Source organism: Caretta caretta, chromosome 2, assembly GCF_965140235.1.
Source record: "Caretta caretta isolate rCarCar2 chromosome 2, rCarCar1.hap1, whole genome shotgun sequence".
NCBI lineage: Eukaryota > Metazoa > Chordata > Testudines > Cheloniidae > Caretta > Caretta caretta.
This window is the reverse complement of record NC_134207.1, coordinates 115,345,998-115,370,256: the sequence shown is the minus strand read 5'-3', so window position 1 is coordinate 115,370,256 and position 24,259 is coordinate 115,345,998. Positions and strand designations below refer to the sequence as shown.

Here is a 24,259-nt window from a genome sequence, read left to right as displayed (position 1 = left end):
TAGTAAATTAATATATTGGGGGTCTCTTTCTTTTCCAGGCATTTCATTAGATTTCTAAGATGCACATAATCTGTTATGAAACTCATCTGGGGATTCTCCCTCCCATTGTCTCATATTAGCTGCCAGGATGACCCCTGACTGTGCTAGGTGCATATTTCATTCTAATAGATGTACAGTGTCCTTACATGATCTTTCCCCTTCTCAAAATTCTGGTGGCAATGTACTCCATAAAGCCCTGTCGACAGTTCACTGTAAAATCCTAACCGAGTCCTCTTTATTTAACTGAAATCATTTTACGACTGTTTCTAAATGTGCAGTAACTGATTCTCCTTCTTTCATTGGCCCTACCATCTTTGCAATGGCATTTAGTGTTTCTACATTTGTTACCACTGCTATTGGGGAGACATGACTACTTAATCCTGAAGGTTCCAATTTAGAAGCTGATTCTCTTTCCTCCTTTAAGTTACATTGGGGGATTTTCTTTTCCTCTTTTTTCAATGGAACTGGTTCCTTCCATGTTTGGGCAGTTTCTACAATGGATGATTTAGATGTGGAGTTTTGTTCTAACCTTTTATACTTTTTCTTGGTTGGGGTAGGTGCCTGCACCTTGTGAAGATCTGGCATTGGCAGGTTTTTCTGGGGGGGATTTTGTTTTTGACCAAACCTTTTGGTGTAAAGTGGGCATATGGCAATCAGAATGAAGTATGTTACTTGTTCTTTTCATTATTGCTTCTGGCTCAATTGGTTTAAAGGTATTAGACTAATTTGTTGGGGTCACAAATTGCAGAGACTTTTGTCTTTCATGGGATGCCTCAATACTTAAGATTGACTTCTTGCATGCACCTACAGCAAGTTCTATAGTTCCTGGGGTTTCTTATAATAAGCAGCACAATTGTGAATGAGACTGAAGCATGTCCTGACTTTTCCTTTTATGGCAAAATTTTTGTAACAGACTTTCCCTTTCTTCACTACTGACAGCCTCTTCAAATCCCCCTTTCACTCCTCCTGAAGTGTCTGTGTTTGACACTTCCTCTTTTCTTAACTTTCCAGTGTGTTCGTTCTGTCTTCCTGTCTGCTCTTAGCTCTCAACCAGGTAAGTGGGGGTGAGGGTCTATGTCCTAACACTGGCTTTTCTTTCCCAGGTACCACCATGGCTACTGGGATATGGGAAGTGGGCTTATCTGGTATTATAGGAGCAACATATACAGGTGAAAACTGGATCTCTGCACATACATCTTTCTTACTGTCTATATTTGGAACAGCTTGGATTTCCTACCAAATCTCATCTTCTGTATTTATTACCTGATGATACATGTTTTCTAGAATATTACAGGTTTGTTCTAACACCTAAATTCTCTGAACTAATTCTGCTATGTTCATTTCTTGCCCAAATAAATGTTTCCAACCCATTATTGCTTGAGCTCGCCACATTATCAGCTCTTTGTAATTGCTGCTTGCAGCAAGTCAGTTCTTTTGCAAGACCATTTCTCTGATAAATAAGAACTGAATTCATTTCCAGTGTCTGAATAAGATGCTCTCTTAACTTCACTAATCCCTTTTTCCTGGGATAAGGCTGTTGTGCCTGATCCAACTGCTCAATTTTCCTTCTCAATTTTCTCTCTAAAAAGTGTTACCAACAATATATGCAGAATTCATTGCTAGTCCCTTCACCTCCTGAGGTTCTCTCTTTAATTTTTCTTTATAAAAAATGGAACATCTTAAGTTCCATGGATCTGGGTGATCTATGAGGGTCTGATTATTCACCATTTTTGCTGACCCTCCATCATAGGTTTCAATGTAGTCCTGCAAAAAGGTCTCGAGGGGTGTCTGTGGGTCCATTAGGGTGAATGCCTGACTTGGCACCTGACCTTGTTCAATGACTCTCTTAAGAATTCCCTATTAGGAAGGTGTCCCTCCCTTAATTGCTTCCTAATTTAAATAAATATTCTATAAGGTATTACCTCTGCTGAGAAGTACTTGTGGTGCTTCCTTCCCCCTCAGCTGTTAACAGCTGGAGTACACCGAGAGAAGGGGCAGTGACCAAGGTAACCCCACAAAGTTTTTCTCAATGCTCCATCTGTGGTGCAGTTCAGACGAGTCCAAAGTTTGGGGAGCTTATTAATAAAGCTTGAGGAATTTATTAATGATGGTCTTCTTCTTTCGTATGGCTGGTATAGAGCAGCTACTACAATTTCACCTGAAGGTGATTGAGCCAAATAGCTACATCAGGAGTAGCAGAATTTATTGCATTGATGCCTCCTTCATATTTATAAATTGGGCAGTAGGTAGTGATATCTTCTATGGGAATCACACTCGCACACTGGGGAGTCCTTGATTTTCTATTTGTGCATTAGATATCCGCATCTACCATGGTTGGTTCAAATTCGGTTCATAGTTGACCAAGATGACTGTAGAAGGTCAAACCCAGGAACTTTCTGTGTGGGATCTGGCACAAGATGCTTATTATTTAAGTCTTGTTTAGCCCAATCTGCTTTCCAAGCCTCCTTCTGATCATGGCCTGATTGTATGAGGCTAAACGAATGTTCCCAGAAAAGCGTGTGGGATTTAAGATGTTGTGGAGGTAGGGGGCAGCGTGAGTGTTGTCAAGGTCTTGGTGAATAGGAAGACATCTGTTTTCCTGCATTTGCTGAGCTTCGCGGAATGTTGCAGCAGTTTGGTGTATTGGCAGGGGAGCGATGTTAGACAGGACAGGTAGCCAGGGTGTTGGCATCGACTTAAGGGTTCCCATGATGCACCACATCACTGTATTCTGCTGGCTATCCACAAGTCATGTGTGGCTGCATCTGCTCCATAATGGTGCACAATATTCAGCTACTGAATATACAAGTGCTATTGCAGATGTTCGCAGCACTGAGACTGATGCACCCCAGGTTATACCTTTTAGCTTCTGGGGATTATGTTGGCTCTCGTTTTTACCTTTGCAGCTATCTTCTCAAGATGGTCATGGAAGGTGAGGATGCAGTCGAGTTTCACTCCGAGATATGTTGGAGAGTAATTGTGTTGCACATTTTTACCACAGAAAGCTACTTTCAGTGTGTTTTTGGCACTCCTATTATCAAGATGAAATGCACTCACAACTGTTTTTCCAGGGTTTGGTTTGAGCCTCCATGTCTGTAAATATTGTTCTATATTTTGGAGGTCCTCAGTTAATGCTTTCTCAATGTCATGGAGGTTTGCTTGGATTGTCATGACAAGATCATCTGCATAGCCACATTTTTGTGATTTAGCTGGAGACACATCACTTATGTAAATATTCAAGAGGATTGGCGCAAGTACAGAGCCTTGTGGTAGCCCATTGTTTATGATACGGGGTCAGTCTTTTTTTTTTTTTTTTTTATGATAGCCAGCCTCAATGTGAGTTGTGAGTGCCAGAACTTGGTCACAACAACTACATTTAGGCCAGAAGCCTGCCTGTTCAACAGGGATAATTGGCTCAGAAAAAGGGCATATTCTTTTGAAGATGATACATTCAAGAAGTTTATAGGTCGTACATAGTAGAGAAATTGGCCTATAGTTTCCCACTTCATCAGGGGGCTTTCCGGGCTTTGGAATGGCAATTACCATTGCCTCACGCCATATTTTAGGGATCCGTACTGTCCTTAAGGTAGCCGAGTGCAACGTTGCTAGCCATTGGAGTCCTTTGGGGCCGAGTTGGTGGAGGTGCATACCAGGATACCATCAGGGCCTGCAGCCTTCCCCTTTTTTATTGAGGCAAGTCCTTCTTTTACTTCCTCAATACTGACAGTGGAAGGTTCTCCTTGAGGATTGATGCAAGTGTTTGGTAGAGTTGTTGACACACTTCTCTTCTTGTGTGTTTTTCAAGTGGTCCTTTTGTGTTCTCCACCAGTTTGGAGACTATTGAGTTTGGCCGGATTTTTGGTGGCCGGTACTCTGTGGGATTAGTGGCTCCAAGACGTCGCATTAGTGTCCAGGCTTGACAACTTGAATGTGTAAAATCAAGGTTTTGCATGCAGTCAAGCCAGTGCTGGTGTCTTGTTGTGTCAAGGGAGCACAGAGGGGCTTTTGTGATATGAGAACTCCTGGTCTGTTTGTATTGCTGGAGCAGAAGTGGAAGATGAAAGCCTTCATGGGGCCCACTCTGTTAAGTGAGAATTCACAATGAATGCCATCAACTCAGTGACCGAACATCACTCAGCGATCTCCCAGTCATCAGAGCAGCAACTCAGCTCAATGACGGTGAAGCATCAGATTCACTCTACCATGCCTGATAGGGTTTCTCCCCATACACGAGTGCTGGGTCCCTTACACACAACTGCTATTTATTTATTTGGTACCACTCTGTGATATTTAATATTACTCATCAATAAGACATCTTAATTATTTTCAATACTTGCAGTATGAATAAGAGGATACTTCCCCTTAGCCTTTTATTTTATTTAAAGTGAATTTTGTAATGTGGTATTACACCGTCGTGGGTTCGGCTCTAGAGTGGCTATAGTTTCAAACGTAACAGAGTGAAAATCACCTCTGCTACTTGCTTCAAATTTAGAGTCTCTAGGAACACATAAAGACCAAGGGTCGTGACCTCACATACATTTACAAGTATTAGGTCTAGTCTATTTTACAAGTTTCATTAAAGTTACAATTAAAGTTCTGACAGGTTTCAGAGTAGCAGCCGTGTTAGTCTGTATTCGCAAAAAGAAAAGGAGGACTTGTGGCACCTTAGAGACTAACCAATTTATTTAAGCATAAGCTTTCGTGAGCTACAGCTCACTGCATCGGATGCATTCAGTGGAAAATACAGTGAGGAGATTTATATACACATAGAACATGAAAAAATGGGTGTTATCATAGACACTGTAAGGAGAAAAGGAGTACTTGTGGCACCTTAGAGACTAACCAATTTATTTGAGCATAAGCTTTCACGAGCTACAGCTCACTTCATCGGATGCATACTGTGGAAAATACAGAAGATGTTTTTATACACACAAACCATGAAAAAATGGGTGTTTATCACTACAAAAGGTTTTCTCTCCCCCCACCCTACTCTCCCGCTGCTAATAGCTTATCTAAAATGATCACTCTCCTTACAATGTGTATGATAATCAAGGTGGGCCATTTCCAGCACAAATCCAGGGTTTAACAAGAATGTCTGAGGAACCGGGGGGGGGGGTGGGGGTGGAGAAGGAATAAACAAGGGGAAATAGGTTACTTTTTATAATAACTCAACCATTCCCAGTCTCTATTCAAGTCTAAGTTAATTGCATCCAATTTGCAAATTAATTCCAATTCAGCAGTCTCTCGTTGGAGTCTGTTTTCAAAGTTTTTTTGTTGAAGGATAGTCACTTTGAGATCAGAAATCGAGTGATCAGAGAGATTGAAGTGTTCTCCAACTGGTTTTTGAATGTTATAATTCTTGACATCTGATTTGTGTCCATTTATTCTTTTACGTAGAGACTGTCCAGTTTGCCCAATGTACATGGCAGAGGGGCATTGCTGGCACATGATGGCATATATCACATTGGTGGATGTGCAGGTGAATGAGCCTTTGATAGTGTGGCTGATGTTATTGGGCCCTGTGATGGTGTCCCCTGAATAGATATGTGGGCACAGTTGGCAACGGGCTTTGTTGCAAGGATAGGTTCCTGGGTTAGTGGTTCTGTTGTATGGTGTGTGGTTGCTGGTGAGTATTCGCTTCAGGTTGGGGGGCTGTCTGTAGGCAAGGACTGGCCTGTCTCCCAGGATTTGTGAGAGGGTTGGGTCATCCTTCAGGATAGGTTGTAGATCCTTGATAATGTGTTGGAGGGGTTTTAGTTGGGGGCCCGGTCACTGCAGGACATAAAGAACCAACTCTAACCGGTTTCGGCTGGTTCTATGTGCCTTGCAGGGCCCTGTGCCAAGTAGCAGAAAGCCCCTGTTAGGAAATACCTTACTATATATTCATGAGCTGCTTTTGTGTACTGCTTATTAGGGCTCGCTGTTTACCCTTCGTCGGACTCTGTCCCAGGCAAAGCTCCGGCGTGCTGGGTTCTCCGCCTCCGTGACAGCAACGCTTGGAGTCCCCGTTGCGGGTATGTCACTAACTTTCAATAAAGCCAATAACTCACTGCTTAGCTGCGTGTGGGTCTTGTTTTCCAGAGTACCTCTGCCGGCCTGCAGTGCTTCGAACACCTTGGCCCAGAACAGCATGTTAGCCACCTTTCATTTAAACTAAATGAAGGAGCAATTAAATCCTCCTTTGTTTTGTGATAGGTGAAACAATAAAAGCAGCTGTCCAAGGCATAGACCACAAGGGAAGGGCTTAGCAAGAACTAACTGGAGAAGAATAGGAGAGTTTTCCCTGGAGAATGATTGCAAATGCAGAGACTGAGGCATTGATTTGGTTGCAGTTGCCTTTGCAGTTGTGAAAGGAACCAGAAAGACAGCAGAGAATGAGAGAAGCAGCTCGTAGTGTGGCTCTGAGAGGGAGCAGAGACAGAACTCCTTGGGGGCACAGGAGTGGCTGGAAAAGTAGCGCTGGATTTCTGAGCAAGGAAACTGCCCCCTGTTGTTTGTTCCTACTGTGTTCAGGGAAACAGCACATTGTGTACGTTCTTTGTAAATAAACACGATTGAACCAAATAAATACCTGACTCACATAATCCATTTCTCTCCTTAGTGGAAACAAGTCAACAAGATCCAGAACAGTAGCTGACCACTTGTGCCAAAGTGCAACGCGGGTGTGAGGAAGTGGGATCCAGTTTCCAAAGAGAGAAATTGTGAGCTGGTATTACTGTTGACAAGACAGGTCAAATAATTGAACTTCTCACAAAACTCAAGGATAGAAAAAAGGAATTAAAACAAGACCTAAAACATGAAATGGAGACTTCGCAAAACCTATTAAAGCAACTTCTGGCAGCTTCCCAGGAAGGACAGAGATGACTTGCAGACAGAGATAAAACCTTTGTAGGGGCATTAGCTCCAAAGTGACTTGGCAGATTGGGAAACCCAGCTATAAAAAGGTTTCTTAATCATACTCTCCAACATCTGAGTAGCACAGATAATGGGATGTCAAGAAGGATGAACGAGGTGACCATCAATCTGCCTGTCATGGACTTGAAGGTTTTCCAGGAAATAGGGGAGACGAGGCAAGCTGTGGCCAAGCTGGAATTCACTAACAGAGATGAGCTGCAGCAAGGACTTAAAGTTACATTGAGAAGGAAATCAAACATCATAGGCCACAGTGAAAGGCAGCTGTGTGGATGAGGAATTTGGCCAGCTGGAGGACTTGGGTAAGACTGGGCATTTACAATAATTTTCTACCCTGTTTGTAACCCACAGAGTCCCAGGGGGGAAGGTTCAATCATCCCAGCTTAATAATATTAAAGCCCAATATCTCTGAAGAGAAAACTCCCTGGGAATCTTATTTGGCTTAGTTCCATCATTGCCCGAATGAATGTCTGGGAGATGAACAGACTGGGTGGTTGCTAGCAGCCAGCTTGGGTGGCCCAGCTCTGACTGTACTGCAGAATTTACCCCCCAGAAAAGAGACCAAGTTTTCCAGATCTGGGACAAGGCCTTGATATGTGGTGTGACAAACTGGGACAATGTCTGTAGTATCTTTTATGAATATTATGTGTGATTCGGTTTCCCTGTTCAAATTCATATGCTGCCTGTTTGAACGCACAGAGCTTAATCAAAGGGGGCTGTAAAAATCTTGTTATAGAACATAGCAGGAAGGGTAAAACAATGACACAGAGAAATGAACCTCCCATACACAACCTCAAAAGTGTGACGATAACATTGGCTGGGCCCACAACTGGTGAAAAAATTAACTTAGCTAGCTTCATCCAAACTATGCCTTGGACCAAAAGGAGATGGAACCCCTAAAAGACCCTAAATAAGGGAGGAGCTTTGGGGGAGACCTGAGAGAGAGGCTGCCAAGGATGTGTTAGTGAAAAGGCTGACAATCTGACGACTGTCTTAAACACAAACAAAGACAGAGGGGCCAGGCTGCAAGCAGTGTAGGTTGTTTCTCCCAACTCAGATGGGAAATAAGCCGGACCCATCTAAACAATGGATAGAGAGGGCAAGCTTCAGTAAAGGAGTATGCATGCAGGTCTATTTGTTATTTTAAATCTACTTCTTTAAGTACTATGTGCCTTTGAGGCAGAATAAATCACGTTATGTTTTGTAGATGCTGTTTTTGTATCACTGCAAACATATGTTGTCACAGGCAGGGCTGGATTTCTAGTTAGGCATAGTAGGCATGTGCCATGGGGCGCTGGCGTTCTAGGGGTGCCTAAAAGTTAAAAGTGGGTGAAAAGTTAAAAAGTTCACACAGTAGAACCTCAGAGTTACGGACGCCTCGGGAATAGAGGTTGTCTGTAATCCTGAAATGTTCCATAGTTCTGAAGAAGAGGTTACTGACTTCAGCCACATAAGGGGTTGAACCTGCAGCCACAGGGGGTGTGCGGGGTTCCGGATGTGGGTGTGGGGAGCCGGGGGTTCTGATTCCGAACGGGGGGCTCGGGGCTTCTGCGCGGGGCAGCACCGGGGCTCAACACTTTAGATCTGGAGGGAGCACTGGGGTCTGGGCAACAGTCCTGCAGCTCCACTCCTGGTTTCAGCCTCACAGGGGGCTCCGGGGCTTGGGGTTCAGCGGGGCAGGGAGGGAGGCCAACACTGGCACTCTCCTCCGGGCTGAAGTCCCAAGGCCTGGTGCCCCCTGTGGGGCTGAAGCCCTGAGCCCCAGTGCTCCTGAGGGTCAGAAGCCCAGAGCAGCACAGTATTTACTATTTTTTGGTTTTGTCTGCTCTGCTACCTGAGCCTGGGCTGCCGCCTGGTGAGGGATGGGCGTGGGGGGAGGGGAAGGAGAACCTGAGTCCGGGCTGCCTGCTAAGGCATTGGTGGGTGGGGGGGGCGGGGGCGGGGAAGAAGGAGAGCCAGAGCTGTCAGTCTGGGGTGGCTGGGCTCCAGCTGTCCCCTTTATCCCCACCACCCGGGTGTGCACAGCCCTTCTGAATGAGCCCCAGCCACCAGGGCTGCCAGCCAGAGCTCTTTAAAAAAAAAGAAAAAAGAAAAGAAAGCACACAGCTCACGCATCCCTTGACATATTCCTGGGCCTCCCTTAGGAGGCCCACCCCATAGTTTGAGAACCGCTGCTATACGGTACTGACGTGACTAAATGAAGCGGTATATAGGATACAGGAATAAGATCATTATACAATATAGGATATCTTATGATGATGATTTTGTACATTGCCTGCACTATAGGATGCCAAGCCCAGCAGGAGTGCCATAGACTTTAAGGCGAGAAAGGACCATCATGATCATCTAGTAGGACCTCCTGCACATGGCAGGCCACAGAATCTCACCCACCCACTCCTGTAATAGACCTCTAACCTCTGACTGAGTTCCTGAAGTCCTCAAATCATGATTTAAAGTCTTCAAGTTACAGAGAATCCACCATTTACACTAGTTTAAACTTGCAGGTGACCTGTGCCTTTTGCAGAAGAAGGAAAACCACCTCCCTCTCCCACCCCAGGTCTCTGCTAATCTGACCCAGGGGAAAATTCCTTCCTGGCCACAAATATGGTGATCAGTTAGACCCTGAGCATGTGGGCAAGGCCCACTAGGCAGACACCTGAAAAAGAACTCTCTGGAGTAACTCAGAGCTCTCCCTACCTAGTGTCCCATCGCCGGCCATTGGAGATATTTGCTACTAGCAGTCCCATGTCAGTTATATGCCACTGCAGCAGTTTCATCACACCATCCCGTCCATAAATTTATCAAGCTCAGTCTTGAAGCCAGTTAGGTTTTTTGCACCCATTGCTCTCCTTGGGAGGCTGCTCCAGAACTTCACTCCTCTGATGGTTAAAAACCTTTGTCTATTTCAAGCCTAAACTTGTTGATGGACAGTTTATATACATTTGTTCTTGTGTCAACATTGGCACTTAACTTAAATAACTCCTCTCCCTCCCTGGTATTTATCCCTCTGATGTATTTATAGAGAGCAATCATATCTCCCCTCAGCCTTCATTTGGTTAGGCTAAACAAGCCAAACTCTTTGAGTCTCCTCTCACTACATAGGTTTTCCATTCCTCTGATCATCCTCGTCGCCCTTCTCTGCACCTTTTCCAGTTTGAATTAATCTTTCTTGAACCTGGGAGACCAGAACAGTCTTCTAGAGGAGGTCCCACCAGTACCTGGTATAATGATACTAACACTTCCCTATCCCTACTGAAAATACCTTGCACCCTATGATCACATTAGCTTTTTTCATGGCTACATCACGTTGGCATCTCATAGTCATTCTGTGATCAACTAATACACCAAGGTCTTTCTCCTGTCACTTCCAACTGGTATATTCTCAGTTTATAGCAAAAATTCCTGTTGTTAGTTTCTAAATGCATGACCTTGCACTTTGGACTATTAAATTTAATCCCATTTCTATTACTGAAGTTTTCAAGGTCCTCCAGATCTTTTTGTATGATATTCCGGTCCTCCTCTGTATTGGCAATTCCTCCCAATTTTGTGTCATCCACAAATTTTATTAGCACACTCCCATTTTTTGTGCCAAGGTCATTAATAAAAATGTTAAATAAGACTGGTCCCAAGACTGATCCCTGAGTAACTCCACTAGTAACCTCCCTCCAGGTGGACATTCACCTTTCACCATGACCCGTGGTAGTCTCCTCTTTAACCAGTTCCTTATCCACCATTCAGTTCTCATATTAATCCCCATCTTCTCCAATTTAACTAATAATTTCCCATGTGGAACTGTATCAAATGCCTCATTGAAATCCAGATAGATTAAATCTCCTACATTAATTTATTTTTTACACAAAGGAATCTTCTCAAAGAAAGAGATCAGGTTGGTCTGGTATGATCTACCTTTTGTAAAACTATGTTGTATTTTATCCCATTTACTTTTTGCCTCTATGTCCTTAATTACTTTCTCTTTCAACATTTTATTTAAGATTTTGCTTACACTTAAGGTCAAACTAACAGGCCTGTAGATTCCTGGATCACTTTTTTCCCCTTTTTTAAAAGAATAAGGACTGTATTAGCAACTCAGGTGCAACCCCTGCGTTGACAGATTCATTGAAGAACCTTGCTATTGAGCTTGCAATGTCATGTGCCAGTTTCTTTAATATTCTTGGATGGAGATTATCCAGGCCCCCTCACCTGTTGGTTTATTTCCATTAAGCTATTTGAGTTTGACTTCCACCTCAGATGTGGTCATTTCTACTTCCATAGGAATTACTTGATACTGTAATACACATGATAAATAATAATATTTTCTGGGGAGATAGAAGAATAAGGAGCACAATAATGCCAAGTGAATTTTTGTGTCAGTTTGCAATAGACTAACTGAACCATTTAGCAGCTCTATTTCATTCCTTGGTTCCTATTTTACAAAATAACTATAAAGCTGTCAAGGTTCCTTCCCCACTCTGAACTCTAGGGTACAGATGTGGGGACCTGCATGAAAACCTCCTAAGCTTACTTTTACCAGCTTAGGTTAAACTTCCCCAAGGTACAAACTATTTTACCCTTTGCCCTTGGACTTCCACTGCCACCACCAAACTTTATCTGGGTTCCTGAGAAAACGTTGTTTGGAAACGTCTTTCCCCCCAAAATCCTCCCAACCCTTGCACCCCACTTCCTGGGGAAGGTTTGGTAAAAATCCTCACCAATTTGCATACGTGACCACAGACCCAAACCCTTGGATCTTAAGAACAATGAAAAAGCATTCAGTTTCCTTACAAGAAGACTTTTAATAGAAGAAAAAAAAGAATCACCTCTGTAAAATCAGGATGGTAAATACCTTACAGGGTAATTAGTTTCAAAACATAGAGAATCCCTCTAGGCAAAACCTTAAGTTACAAAAAAGACACACAGACAGGAATAGTCATTCTATTCAGCACAGCTATTTTCTCAGCCATTTAAAGAAATCATAATCTAACACATACCTAGCTAGATTACTTACTAAATTCTAAGACTCCATTCCTGTTCTGTCCCCGGCAAAAGCATCACACGGACAGACACAGACCCTTTGTTTTTTTCCCTCCTCCCAGCTTTTGAAAGTATCTTGTCTCCTCATTGGTCATTTTGGTCAGGTGCCAGCGAGGTTACCTTTAGCTTGTTAACCCTTTACAGGTGAAAGGATTTTTCCTCTGGCCAGGAGGGATTTTAAAGGTGATTATCCTTCCCTTTATATTTATGACAAAAGCTAAACCTTGCATTGCCTTTCAGGCCTTAATTCAAACCTGTAGATGGTGCCATTTTACTTCTTTTTCTGTATGTGCCATTTAAAATTAGACATAAAGCATCATAACTGGCTGGCAGCCTTGTCATAGATTCCAAGGCCAGAAGGGATCCTTTGTTACTTTAGGAGTTCAGAGAACCACTGTGATGTGTGAATTCATTTTGTTAAAAATTGCTTTGACCTGATACCTCCTTGAGTTTCAGACGCTAAAGCCCGGGCTTCTTTATTCTCAGCCTGCTTCATGCTTCTGATGGGCACACACATTACAGGAGTACAACTTATGCTTCTGTAATTCATGAGACTTATTCTTTGCCACTATTGTCTGCTCTGTCAGTGGCCCAAGGGGGTGTATCCAAAAAAGTTTACAAATTACAAAAGGAAAACAGAAAGTGCCATCATCCTCCAGTTACTAGCATACTGGGAAAAATTGGCAGTAGAAAAATGCAAAGTGAGGCTATCCCTGGGGAAAAAAACCTCACAGATTACCTATCTATAGCTATCCTAACTACTTATGTGGCTTCCATTACTGTAGTATCTAAGTACCTCACAATCTTTCATGTATTTACCCTAACAACACCCCTAAGAGGTAGGGGGTGCTATTGTCCTCATTGTAAAGATGATGAACTATACCTAAGATTTAGGGTAACCATTCCTTTGTGGGGGGAGGGGGTCAGCTTCTCTAGTGTATCCTGTGTGAGATTCAGCGTCTGATGAAATATCTCAGCCCCCTCAAGAGGAGGACTGCAGATCTGGGTTCACAAACAAGAGTCCAGCCAGCACATTCACCATGAATTGTAATGTGCTGGAGAGGGCTCTGAGGTGCCTCTTGTTAAAATTTCCACTCCAGATTGAAGGGATGCTTATGGTGAATTGCCTGGGGATCAGCTTCTCTCTGGATACCAAAAAAGCATCTCTGCTAGAGAGGACTAATCTGAAGGATCATAAAAAGACTTTTGAAGAGTAATTCTTTAGCCTTTGGAATTAAACTCTTTGCACCAAATGTCTGGTGTTTTCAAAGTATTTCTGGTGGGGAGGGTCATATTAGACTTTCCTGAAAAAGTCATCATCCTTCATCCTAAATAACATACACTGGAAACTACCTCATAATGCGCAGTGTACCCTTCAGGAACAAAGCAGAACCTTTTTAATGGGCAAATAATTTATTTGTTAGCCAACTGGTGCAGCATCCCTCCTTGGCCATGGGCGTGAGAAAGTATTATTGTTTAGATGGGAAACCAGACTAACAGATTTTCCAATCTCTCACCACCTTTCAGTGGGCACATGAGCCCCTAGGATACTGGCATTATCACACACTCTGGAAGATGCTTATTGCAGGACCTCCTGGTTATAACATTATAAAGCACATCACTGCCAGAACAGGTGGTTCCCACCCAAGGATGCATCACAACCACTTTGCCTTACAGGGCCCTGTTTAATAGATCAGGCCCAATGTCTTGGTTAAGTGAAAATATACAAGAAATAATATGTTTAGGAAATAGTCCCCTCACATTTTAGAGCCATCGACATCAAGCAACCCTCTCTAGACAAAGAAAATCTCTCCAGGAGCTCTGGGCCCAGTCTCTTCTTTTATGGAGCTCAAAACACCTGGTGGGCAATTATTGATTGAAGGAAATTAGCTTTCAGTTATCCTTCCCATACAGTATCACCTGCTCCATTTGCAAATCCCTGGAACTCCCAGCTTGTCCAATTAGCATCCCCTGCCATCAAGCATCCCCCTGACCCATCCCCCGCCATCAAGGATTAGGAAAGCAGCTTTCCCATAGGGATTTAACCCTTCACCTGCCATGTTAACTGGTATTAGACATACACTTTTAGGAAAAGGATATTTTTGCCCCTCTTCTGAGTGATAGCAAATGCCTGAGACCTTGCAGGTCAGCTTCATAGTGGAGAGAAATCAGTGTAGTAGAATCTGGGTATATTCTAAGTATAACTTGTTTTATTTACATAAACACTAGTCCTGGAACAGAAGTGGTCATATAGCATGCAAGGTAATCCCCTCTTTCAGGAATTTCAGCCAATGCTTAGTTACAAGGGAGGAATTCTGCCTCAAGAATTTATTTCAGACAGCAAATTCTCCTGGTCCTCCCTCTGCCCAGGACAAAATCAGCACAGCTTCCCCAGGTGAAATATTTGCTTGCATGCTAAGAAAAAGAACTTGGAAGACTACTTGTAACAGTGCAACCTGCCATAGAATATTGTGTAAAAATATAAATAAACCCAAGCAGTGCTAGGTGAAAGGTCACATTTCTTCATGTGGAACAGCTAGCTCTTTATGAGACTCAGTGTGGCCTAATGGATAGAGTACTGGATCAGGATATGTGGATTCTATTCCTGACTCTGCCACTGGCCTACAGAGTGACCTCAGGCAAGTCTCTTTCCCTCTCTGTGCCTCAATTTCCCCATTTGTAAAATAGAAATAATGATACTGACCTCCTGTTGCAGTCTGTACCCCTATATTCATGCCTTTTACAGGTCTATGATGAATTTCATACAAAGTATGCCTTGTGCGGTGTCATTTGAAAACTCATAATTTGCTGACCATTATTGTCCTGGTAAAATATGTGTGTGGCAACATTGCACATACAATTATAAGATTCTATTGTATGATATGACTAAGACATGTTCCAAGTCTGGGGATCAGTCACAAACCGGTTCCCCAGCGACAAAAGGTTAGCTGATGCCTCAGTCAGGTGTCAACAAAATCAAATGGACCATCACCTGGTTAAGTATTCATTCTTTGGACACACAACAACCTCACTTCTGGGCTAGAAAGTTGTGAACTCAAGTATCACTGCAGGACTTGGGTTCATACGCAGTGCTAACATTGTAGAGCACTATGCACTGTCAGAGGTCACCCCACTGAAGCTCCCAACTTCCCCGGGGGTGTAATATGTTTTCTTTAACAGAGCCATCTGTGTAGACATGACTGTTACTGGTACCGTCTTTTACTAACACGAGTATGGAGGGGGACGCATTCATATTGACACTTTAAATAAGTTTTATTAATAGCCTGGTTTAACACGATCTTTTACAGCTGCCTGTGAAAATGGATGCCATGACCCCTACCATGAGGGAGTCTGAGCTGGTTCATTCTTCCATTTTGTCCTTTTCCGGATTTTCCTCTTGAGATCTGTGTCTCAGACATGAGCAAAAACAGCTGATGCATGATATATTTACTCTCACAGGGCTAGCAATGTATAAGTTCTCAAAGGCCTCTAGAAAGGCATTGTCAAGCTGTTGAAAGATTTTCAGAAAAGAAACAGTGTAAGCACCCCACTGCTTGTTTTTAGATTTACTCAATCCCGGGTCAGTTCCTAACCCTAATACACCCCATCCTCAAACGTCACTTCTTAATCATTCATTTACCTAAGTGATGTTCACCTTGTCCGCCGGTGACTCCCCCAAGCCATGATCGCCTTCCACCTCCAGGGGGGTGGATGATGAGAGGTTGTCACACTCATCAGGGTGCCTCATGAGGGTTTGGGTTTCGGGGTCAGGTTCCGACGTATCCATCAATGGTTGAGTCAAAGCGCCCTCGTCGGAAGTGTCGCTGATGTAGCGCTTTCTCCACACAAGTCCAAAGGTGCTTGGGGCTAAAACAAAGTCCAAAGATCTCACAGGGCGGTGAAGGAGTCCATGTTTCCTCTCAGCCTTTCCACAATTTCTAAAACATACGTTCTTGGTAAGGGATGGCCTCTTCTGCCCGACACTGGGACTTCTGGGGTGATGGTGCTGCACTCTGATTGGCAGAGGGTGGTGGGAGAAGTTCTTAGAGGGGTCACACGACCCTCTTCTGGGCGGTTCATCCCATCCCAGAACCTGCCCTATTTTGGTCAAATCTGCTCTCAGGGCAGTCCTCTGCAGCCAAAACCCATCAGAATTGGTTGAGAGTAGAGGGAGGAGTTGTTAGAGGGGTCACATGACCCACTTCCGGACGGGTCACCCCACTCTGGAACTCCCCAATTGGTCAAATCTGCTCTTGAGGTGGTCCTACAGGGGTGAAATCCATCCTGAATGGTAGAGGGTGGTGGGAGGACACATGGTCACATGACACACCTTGCTTCCAGTCATGTGTCTGCCTTGACACTGGAAGTAATATCCCCATGGGGCAGGACTTCCAGTGATAAGTGGGCGCTGCTTAAGGGGTCAAGGGGCAGGATTAACATTTGATTGACAGTAGGGCCCTTACACTACTATCCTCAACAAGGGGTGAACAGAATGGTACAGACTATCACAGTACCACATTAGCGCAGCTTTCCAGCTGCCTTTGTGTTGTCTGAACAGTGCAAAGCAACTAGAAGCAGGACCAAAGATCTAGCCACATGTTCTAAGTACAGAAGGAAAACGCTTGCCATGAAGAGGAAAAGCCTATGAAAAAGTACAAAAAAGGAATTTGCTTATTGAATCTTGTCTAAAACAGAGCTCTACACCACAGCATAGGCAGATGGATCATCATAAAGTATTCCCCCAGTATATCTTCATGGGTGATAGGGGGCCTCCAGAAACCACCTCTCCTTTATTGCACAGAAACAAGGAGGAGTTGGGCAATCCAATATTCCAGCCCTCCTTTCCCTGAGGCTTATAAAACAATCCAAGTCCTTCTTGCACAATCTCCTTTCACCACCAGGTTTCTGGATATTGTTTGTGTGACCTGAATGACAAACTCCTACCTGAGTTGAGACAACCTCCAGGCTCAAGGCCAAATTCCCAAATTAAACTCTCAGTTTCCCAGGCCAGGCCTCTGGAATTGCACTCAGAACACTCTGACCTCCCACACAGGTGTCTGTATGAATGGAAGCATATTTAAGGTCTGCTCCTGCTCCCACAGAAATTAAGATTTTGCCATTGATCTTACAGGGTGTAGAATCAGATCCCTAAAGAGGGTGTCTCACTTGCACAGGCAGTAATTCCACGGAAGGCAAGGGTACTAAACAAGCGTACATGAAATCAGAATCAGGCCCAGAAAGCATAAGCAGGTGCAGTTTCAGAGTTCAGTTTTAATTTTGTATGTGTGTTCTTATTGAAGTTCCAGAGCATGTTACCACAAGTCTTACAGAATACATCAATTTATTGCAAGAAGCCTACATTTAGGCATTGAGGTAAGAACATTTTGAGCTATATTTCTAAGTTTATATAGTACCTCCATGCTGAGGAAAGTTAATTGTTCCCTTTCTTCAATTACAACCATTGGCATCAAGTGCTTTACTTATATATTATAACTATTTTATATAAGTATTTGAAGCTGATGACTTCCCTACCAAGAATACATTTGCAGATGCACACCCAAAATGCCTTTTGGATATGCTCACTTGTGTTTCTCTCTTTGAGGTGTGTCCAAAACCTGAAATGGCATGACCTGTTTTAGGCCGCTGAGTGTGTACTGTGGTTTCAAAAGGAGCAGGAGTTTCGCTTCTGCTTTTATTTACCTAGCCAGAACTTCTCCTGATGGAGAACAAAAAAGGCCTTACCCTTTTTCACTAATACAAGAAGCAACTGATGCAGAGATTAAGTGGGAAGCCAAAGGAATGAAACTGGATGGAGGAGTGAGAAAAGAAGGAGGAAATAATTCTATTAATTCAGTGATCTGCTCAGGTCAGTCACTCAGTTTTCATTCCTAGCCCCATCCCTGTCTGTGCTCTGTTCTCTGTCTCAGACCTGTGCTGCAGCCAGGTAGGATTCTGAATCTTTTTTGGTTTCCAAGTTAGTTGTGACTTTTGGTCTCATATATTAACCATCGACTTTCTTTCTATGCATAAATGAGCCACAGTACATTATGTCCAGAACTATACAGTGTATACTATGGATGGGGTTAAGAGTAGCCATAAATACCTGTTAATTCATCAAGAACATACTGAATATTTTGGTTTTATATTGTTCACAAACCCAAATCAAACACATATATAATGTATTGCATACTAATGCATGAGCAACAGGTTGTTACTGAGACCAGTAGGGAAGCTGCTTTGTTATGCACTGTATACAAGGAGCTGGAAGAAGGTGTGTCTAACATGGGATGGACCTAAGAAAGTCTCAAAGAGATTTAATCAACTTTTAGGTCAGTATGTGATAAGAAGAAGAGGTTAGATGAAGTGTGGTCTACTCAGTGCTTCAGACAGTGGGCAGCATATTATCTGTTTAATTTATTGTCTTATGAGTAAACTACTTCTTTGTGTGGAGAGAGAGGCTGAAATGTTGGTGTGAGGAGCATGTGGACACCAGAAATGATGCTTGGATTTGGGTGGGAGGACCACAAGGGGGGTTGAATTATGGAGGGATGCTGGAGACACACAAATTTAGCATCTTTGCCTGAAAAACTAACCCCCCCATACATAACTAAGGAAACATGTGCCCATCATCACCCTAATCATTTTGCTTGTATGATGCATCCCTTCCCCTCCTTCTTTAACTGGCTGTTCTTCTGAAATTGCACACTTTGGGATAGGGAGCTTATCTTCCTCTCTATCTGGCAAGCACATGCCATGATCTGAAATACAGATAAATATCATCTTTGGACTTATGCCATATAAATGTGATGCAAGCAGAGACTGAGATTTAGCAAGGTGCTTAAGCCTATGCCTCACTTTAAATGCAAAAAGTTTCACTGAAATCGTTGGGATGACCCACAAGCTTAAAGTTAGGCATGTTCTTAAGTACTGTCCTGAATCATGGCCTAGTATCATACTCGCTTTCTTTACGGCTTTGGCTCAATGGATGGAGCACGAAAAAAGAGAAAGACAAAGGAAAGTGTAGGTCCTCTACTTAGCAGGGAAGGAGAGCTAATAACTGATGACATTAACAAGGCTAAGGTGTTTAATGTCTATTTTGCTTCAGTCTTCACTGAAAAGGTTAACGGTGACCAGATATTCAACACAATTAATATTAGCAAAAGCGGAGAAGAAATGCAAGCCAATATAGGGAAATAACAGGTTAAATAATATTTAGATAAATTAGATATATTCAGATCAGCAGGCCCTGAGGAAAATCAACCTAGGGTACTTAAGGAACTAGCTGAAGCAATCTCGGAACCATTAGCAATTATCTTCAAGAACTTATAGAGGATGGGTGAGGTCCCAGAGGACTGGAGAAGGGCAAACATAGTAACTATCTTTAAAAGGGGGAACAAAAAGGCCTTGGGGAATTATAGACCAGTCAACCTAATTTCGATACCTGGAAAGACATTGGAACAAATTATTTAAAAAATCAATTTGCACATACCTAGAGGATAATAGCATTATAAGAAATAGCCAGCATGGGTTTCTCAAGAACAAATCATGCCAAAACAACTTAATTTCCTTCTTTGACAAGCATAGTGGATAGGAGGAAGCACTAGATATGCTATAGCATTCTCATAATCAGGGCCGGATTAACCTTTTGTGGGCCCGGTGCCAAACACATTTGTGGGCCCCCATGGAGGTAATGGAGCATGGTGCGGGGAGGTCAGTCCCCAGAGCGAGGGGACACCCAGAGGCAATGGGGCATGGCGTGGCAGGGCCGGCTCCGCTCCGCCCAATGCAAGGGCACTATTTACAAACCGACAGTTGCCAGACGCATAGTGGCCTGCCCGGCCCTGTGTGGCCAGCATGCCTCTTCCCCTCAGGGGCAGGACAATGCCACACCACACAGCCACCCCACCCAACACCCCCCAACTCCCTATGGCCAGAGCCACCCCAGACCCACTATGCCCGGCGCCCCCCCAGACCCACCCACAAATGCAAGACACCCTGCACAAACACCACCCCTGCCCACAGCCCCACAACTGCCCAGCACCTCCCACATTAAACCCCCACTCCCTAGTGCCCCAACACAACGGGACCTTGGGGCGCAGTGCAAGCGGAGCAGGCTGGGGCCCCTTGTGAGCATGGACCCAGCTCCATGGAGCCACTGGAGCCATTGTAAACCCGGCTTTGCTCATAATCAAACTAGAGAAATGTGGTCTAGATCAAATTACTATAAGATGGGTGCAAAACTGGTTGAATGATAGTTATCAATTGTTCGCTGTCCAACTGAGAGGGCGTATCTAGTGGGATCCTGCAGGGGCCAGCCCTGGGTCCAGTACTATTCAATATTTTTATTAATGACCTGGATAATAGAGTGAAGAGTACGCTTATAAAATTTGTGGATGACACCAAGCTGGGAGGTGATGCAAGCACATTGGAGGGCAGGATCAGAATTAAAAATCACCTTGGTAAACTGGAGAATTGGTCTGAACTCAACAAGATGAAATTCAAAAAGACAAATGCACAGTACTCCACTTACGAAAGAAAAATCAAATGCCCAACTACAAAATGGGGAATAACTGGCTAGGCAGTATTACTGCTGAAGAAGATCTGCGGGGTTATACTGGATCTCATATTGAATATGAGTCAACACTGTGATTCAGTAGCAAAAAGGGCTAATATCATTCTGGATATATTAACAGGAGTGTCGTAAGTAAGGCATGGGAGGTAATTATCTTGCTCTACTCAGCATTGGTGAGGCCTCATCTTGAGTACGGTGTCCAATTCTGGGCACCACACTTTAGGAAAGAGGTGGACAAACTGGAGAGAATCCCAAGGAGAGCAACACAAGTGATACAAGGTTTAGAAAACCTGACCTATGAGGAAAGGTTAAAAGAACTGGGCATGAAAAGAAGACCGAGGTGGGACCTGATAACAGTCTTTAAATATGTTAAGGGCTGTTATAAATAGGACGGTGATCAATTGTTCTCCACGTCCGCTGAAGGGAGAACAAGATGTGATTGGCTTAATCTGCAGCAAGGGAGATTTAGGTTAGGTATTAAGAAAAACTTTATATCATGCAGGTAGTTAAATTGTAGATTAGGTTTTCAAGGCAGGCTGTGGAATCCCTATTATTGGCAGTTTTTAAGAACAGGCTGGAGAAACCCCTGACAGGGACGGCGTAGGTATACTTGTTCCTGTCTCAGCGCAGGGGTCTGGACTCAATGACTTCCCAAGGTCCTCTCTAGCCCTACATTTCTGAAGTTAATACTTCCAGGAGACATAATTTATTCCACGTGTGGTTGCTTTCCAGCACCTTCTATACAGGGTTTGTGCCAAAGCCATAAGCTAACCCTAGGTAAGTAAGCAAGATTTTTTTTTCTTTTATTACAGCTTGGAGATATAGTAACATTTATCGTGGACAATGGCCACTCCTTTCCCAGGTTACATAGGCAACTGAGTTTAGATATATTTTCCCCCAATGACCTAGAATTTAATTTTGAGCTCATCAATACGTGTAGTTTACAATGTTCATCTTTAATAGATGATTAAACCTGGTATTCCCCTTTGAACGAGTCTCGTGAACCCTGATCCCACAAACACATGCTTAGCTTTGCGCATGTAAATACTCTCATTGGACTCATGTTCACAAAGTTAAACACATGCATTTATATTTGTAAAATGAAGTCTTTAATTCAGATCAGTTACGTTGGTTGCGACCACAAGGCAAATAATAATTAAACAAACAAAACAATAAAACAAGGCTCTTTTTTCATGATTCTAGTACAACAGTAATTTATAAACTCCAGTCAAATATGATAAGTTTTTAAAATGGAAGCCAGCTGGCCCTTGCATCAGCACTAACGGGTCCTTCAGGGGTTCTCACAACAATTTTTTTGGTGACCTCGGAGTGTGGCCACCAACTCTTGCTGGTGGCTGCTCTACAATTTTTCCTAAAATACTCAACTTTAGGAAAAACAAATAAATATGCACATATACACATCCAAATCATTGTCATTTATTTATGTAAGGGTTTGGGTTTTTTGAAAACTCAATAATACAAATAACGTACAGTTGTCTCTATTCTTTACTGGGCCTAAACAGAATAGAAACAAAAATAAGGTGCTTTGCATGTTGTTTGTTGTTGTTGTTGTTTCTTTTGCTTTTTTAAAGACTTGCTAGCTAGTAAGTCTGCTGCTATGAAAAGTGATATATGTATGTTTGTTAATATCATTTTTCACAGCAGCAGTCTTGCTAGCTATCTGGGAGGCAGTGAAAAGTGATATTAACAAACATACAAATATCACTTTTCACAGAAAATTTACAAAGCCCGGCAAGCTAGGCCCTGGATGGGGAGGTGGGTAGCAAGGCATTGGGGGCCAGGGAGATGGATGGGGGGTTGGGGGAGGCAGTGAGGGTCAGTGGGTCCAGGCTTAAGCTCTGCAGCTGGGGACCAGAGCCAGTACTGGGTTTACCATGGCGCTGGCCCAGGCACCAAAGGGTCCCCGGCTTGGCTCGCTCCTCTTCACCCCCTGCTCTCTCCTTTGGATACCAGCACAGACTGGTGGGGGCCCTTCGGGGGTGGGAGCCATCAGTGTTAGTGTACAGCTGATTTTACATCCATTGGACTCACAGAAATCCCTTTCCGGTATCCCCCTGCACCACTGCGATCACCCCTTCGCTATAGATGGGAAACTTGATTGACATGTGATCGCTCTGATCAACAGCTGCGGTCCCCCCCAACCCACACTTCTCCCCTTTGTGTTGAAAGGGGACCTGGAGCTCAGTGCCTGTTGCATTCCACAGGTGCCGGGGAAGGCAAAGCAAGCTGCGATGTGAATTCACGTGCTCGCTTTTAGTCCACAGCCCCAGCTCTGCCTGCACGTTGGGCATCAGTGTAATTCTTGCTTTCTCCCAGGAAGATCAGACTCACTCCATGTGTCTGACCCCCCCCCAGAAAGTGGAGAAACCAGAATAATTAATAAATTCCAAGGTCAGAAGGGATCATAGAGATATAATCTCGTCTGCCCTCCTCTAAACCAGCCTAGAGATGTGTCCCCAAATCATTGCTACCGCAGAGCTTTTAGAAAAACATCCTGTCTTGATTTAACAATGGGCAGCGAGGGAGAATCCACCAGAACCCTGGCTATATTGTTCCAGTGGTTAATTACTTTAAAATATAAAGGGACTTGAGTTTGTTTTCTTTGTAATAATGTTTCTGCCACCCTATCCAGGCAAGCAACTAGTGAAGTGAGATTGGAATACAGGGGAAGAGGCATATGAGCCAAAGCAGCCAATGGCTTATATGAGCATTAATGTCATGATTTGGGTTGCACTAGTTGCTGGGCAGCGACTGTTTAACTAGCATTTCAGCGGGGAGCACTTCTAGTTTCTGCATTTCAAAGTCTGCCTTTGCTGCAGAAGAAATCCAGCCAGTGATCAATCTCCAGTCATTATTTTGAAGACAGCTTTGGGATTAAGAGGGAAGAGCCAGAAGGAGTATTTAGTTTTTCAAGGAGGCTCTTCTGCTATTTTAGGCTGAAAGGGTGTAGCAATAATTAGTGACAGCACAAGCTAATCAACCTATTAAACTAGCCAGAACCAGCCTGACATGGGGTGAGGATTTCTCTTCTGTGTTTGGAATTATGTTAACAAGCTCCCTCAGCTCAGACCCAAAAACTATCCCCGCCCCCGCCAGCTGGGTCCAGGAGCCTGTGCTTCTGAACGCGGTTCTGCGTCAGATGGAGATTTAAGATGCAGGACTGAAGAGCCCACCACCCTATGGCTGTAGCCTGCCATCCGCCACCTGCCACCCCAGGGCTAAAGCCAGAAGTCCAAGCTCCACCGGCCCTAGGAAGGTGGGGAACTCACACGGGCTGCCTGCTCCTCTAGCATTTCTGGCTCCAGAGAGGGGCAGGGCCCAACCCCTGCTGGTAGCCCTGGGGAAAGGGCTGCTGCTTCCCTCCCTGCCCCTAATCACTGCCCAGGAGCCTGTGGCAGCAAGAAAAGCCCCTGGTGGCCACAGTTGAGAAATACTGCTCTATGATAACTGGTTTTTAATTACAGTGTAGCCAGTGATTTTAGTTTATTATCCATTTATTGTGTGATGTTATGATTAATTAATATAATGTAATATTACATCATTGCATGTTGAATAGAGTTAAGTTGTAGGATTATAGAAGTCTAAGATTGATCAGTATTTAGAGGGAATCATGTATTAGCTATCTAAGTAAGAAAGGCTGAAATGCAAGACCTGTAGGATGAGGCCTGCAAAATTTTAGCTTAG

At 43.7% G+C, this 24,259-nt stretch overlaps 1 protein-coding gene across 3 annotated transcripts in view; it reads left to right on the top strand.

Moving 5' to 3' along the window:
* Positions 1-1,014: 1,014 nt before the first annotated feature.
* GCNT2 (glucosaminyl (N-acetyl) transferase 2 (I blood group)) overlaps positions 1,015-24,259 on the top strand; it is an 81,707-nt gene continuing 58,462 nt past the window's right edge. For 2 of the 3 annotated variants that reach the window (XM_075125380.1, XM_048839828.2), the window contains exons 1-2: positions 1,015-1,093; positions 6,641-7,253. The gene's annotated coding sequence lies outside the window, so the exon portion shown is untranslated. Of the gene's footprint in view, positions 1,094-5,968; positions 6,054-6,640; positions 7,254-24,259 lie in introns of those variants that run through there. The other variant, XM_048839827.2, reaches the window with a different exon arrangement.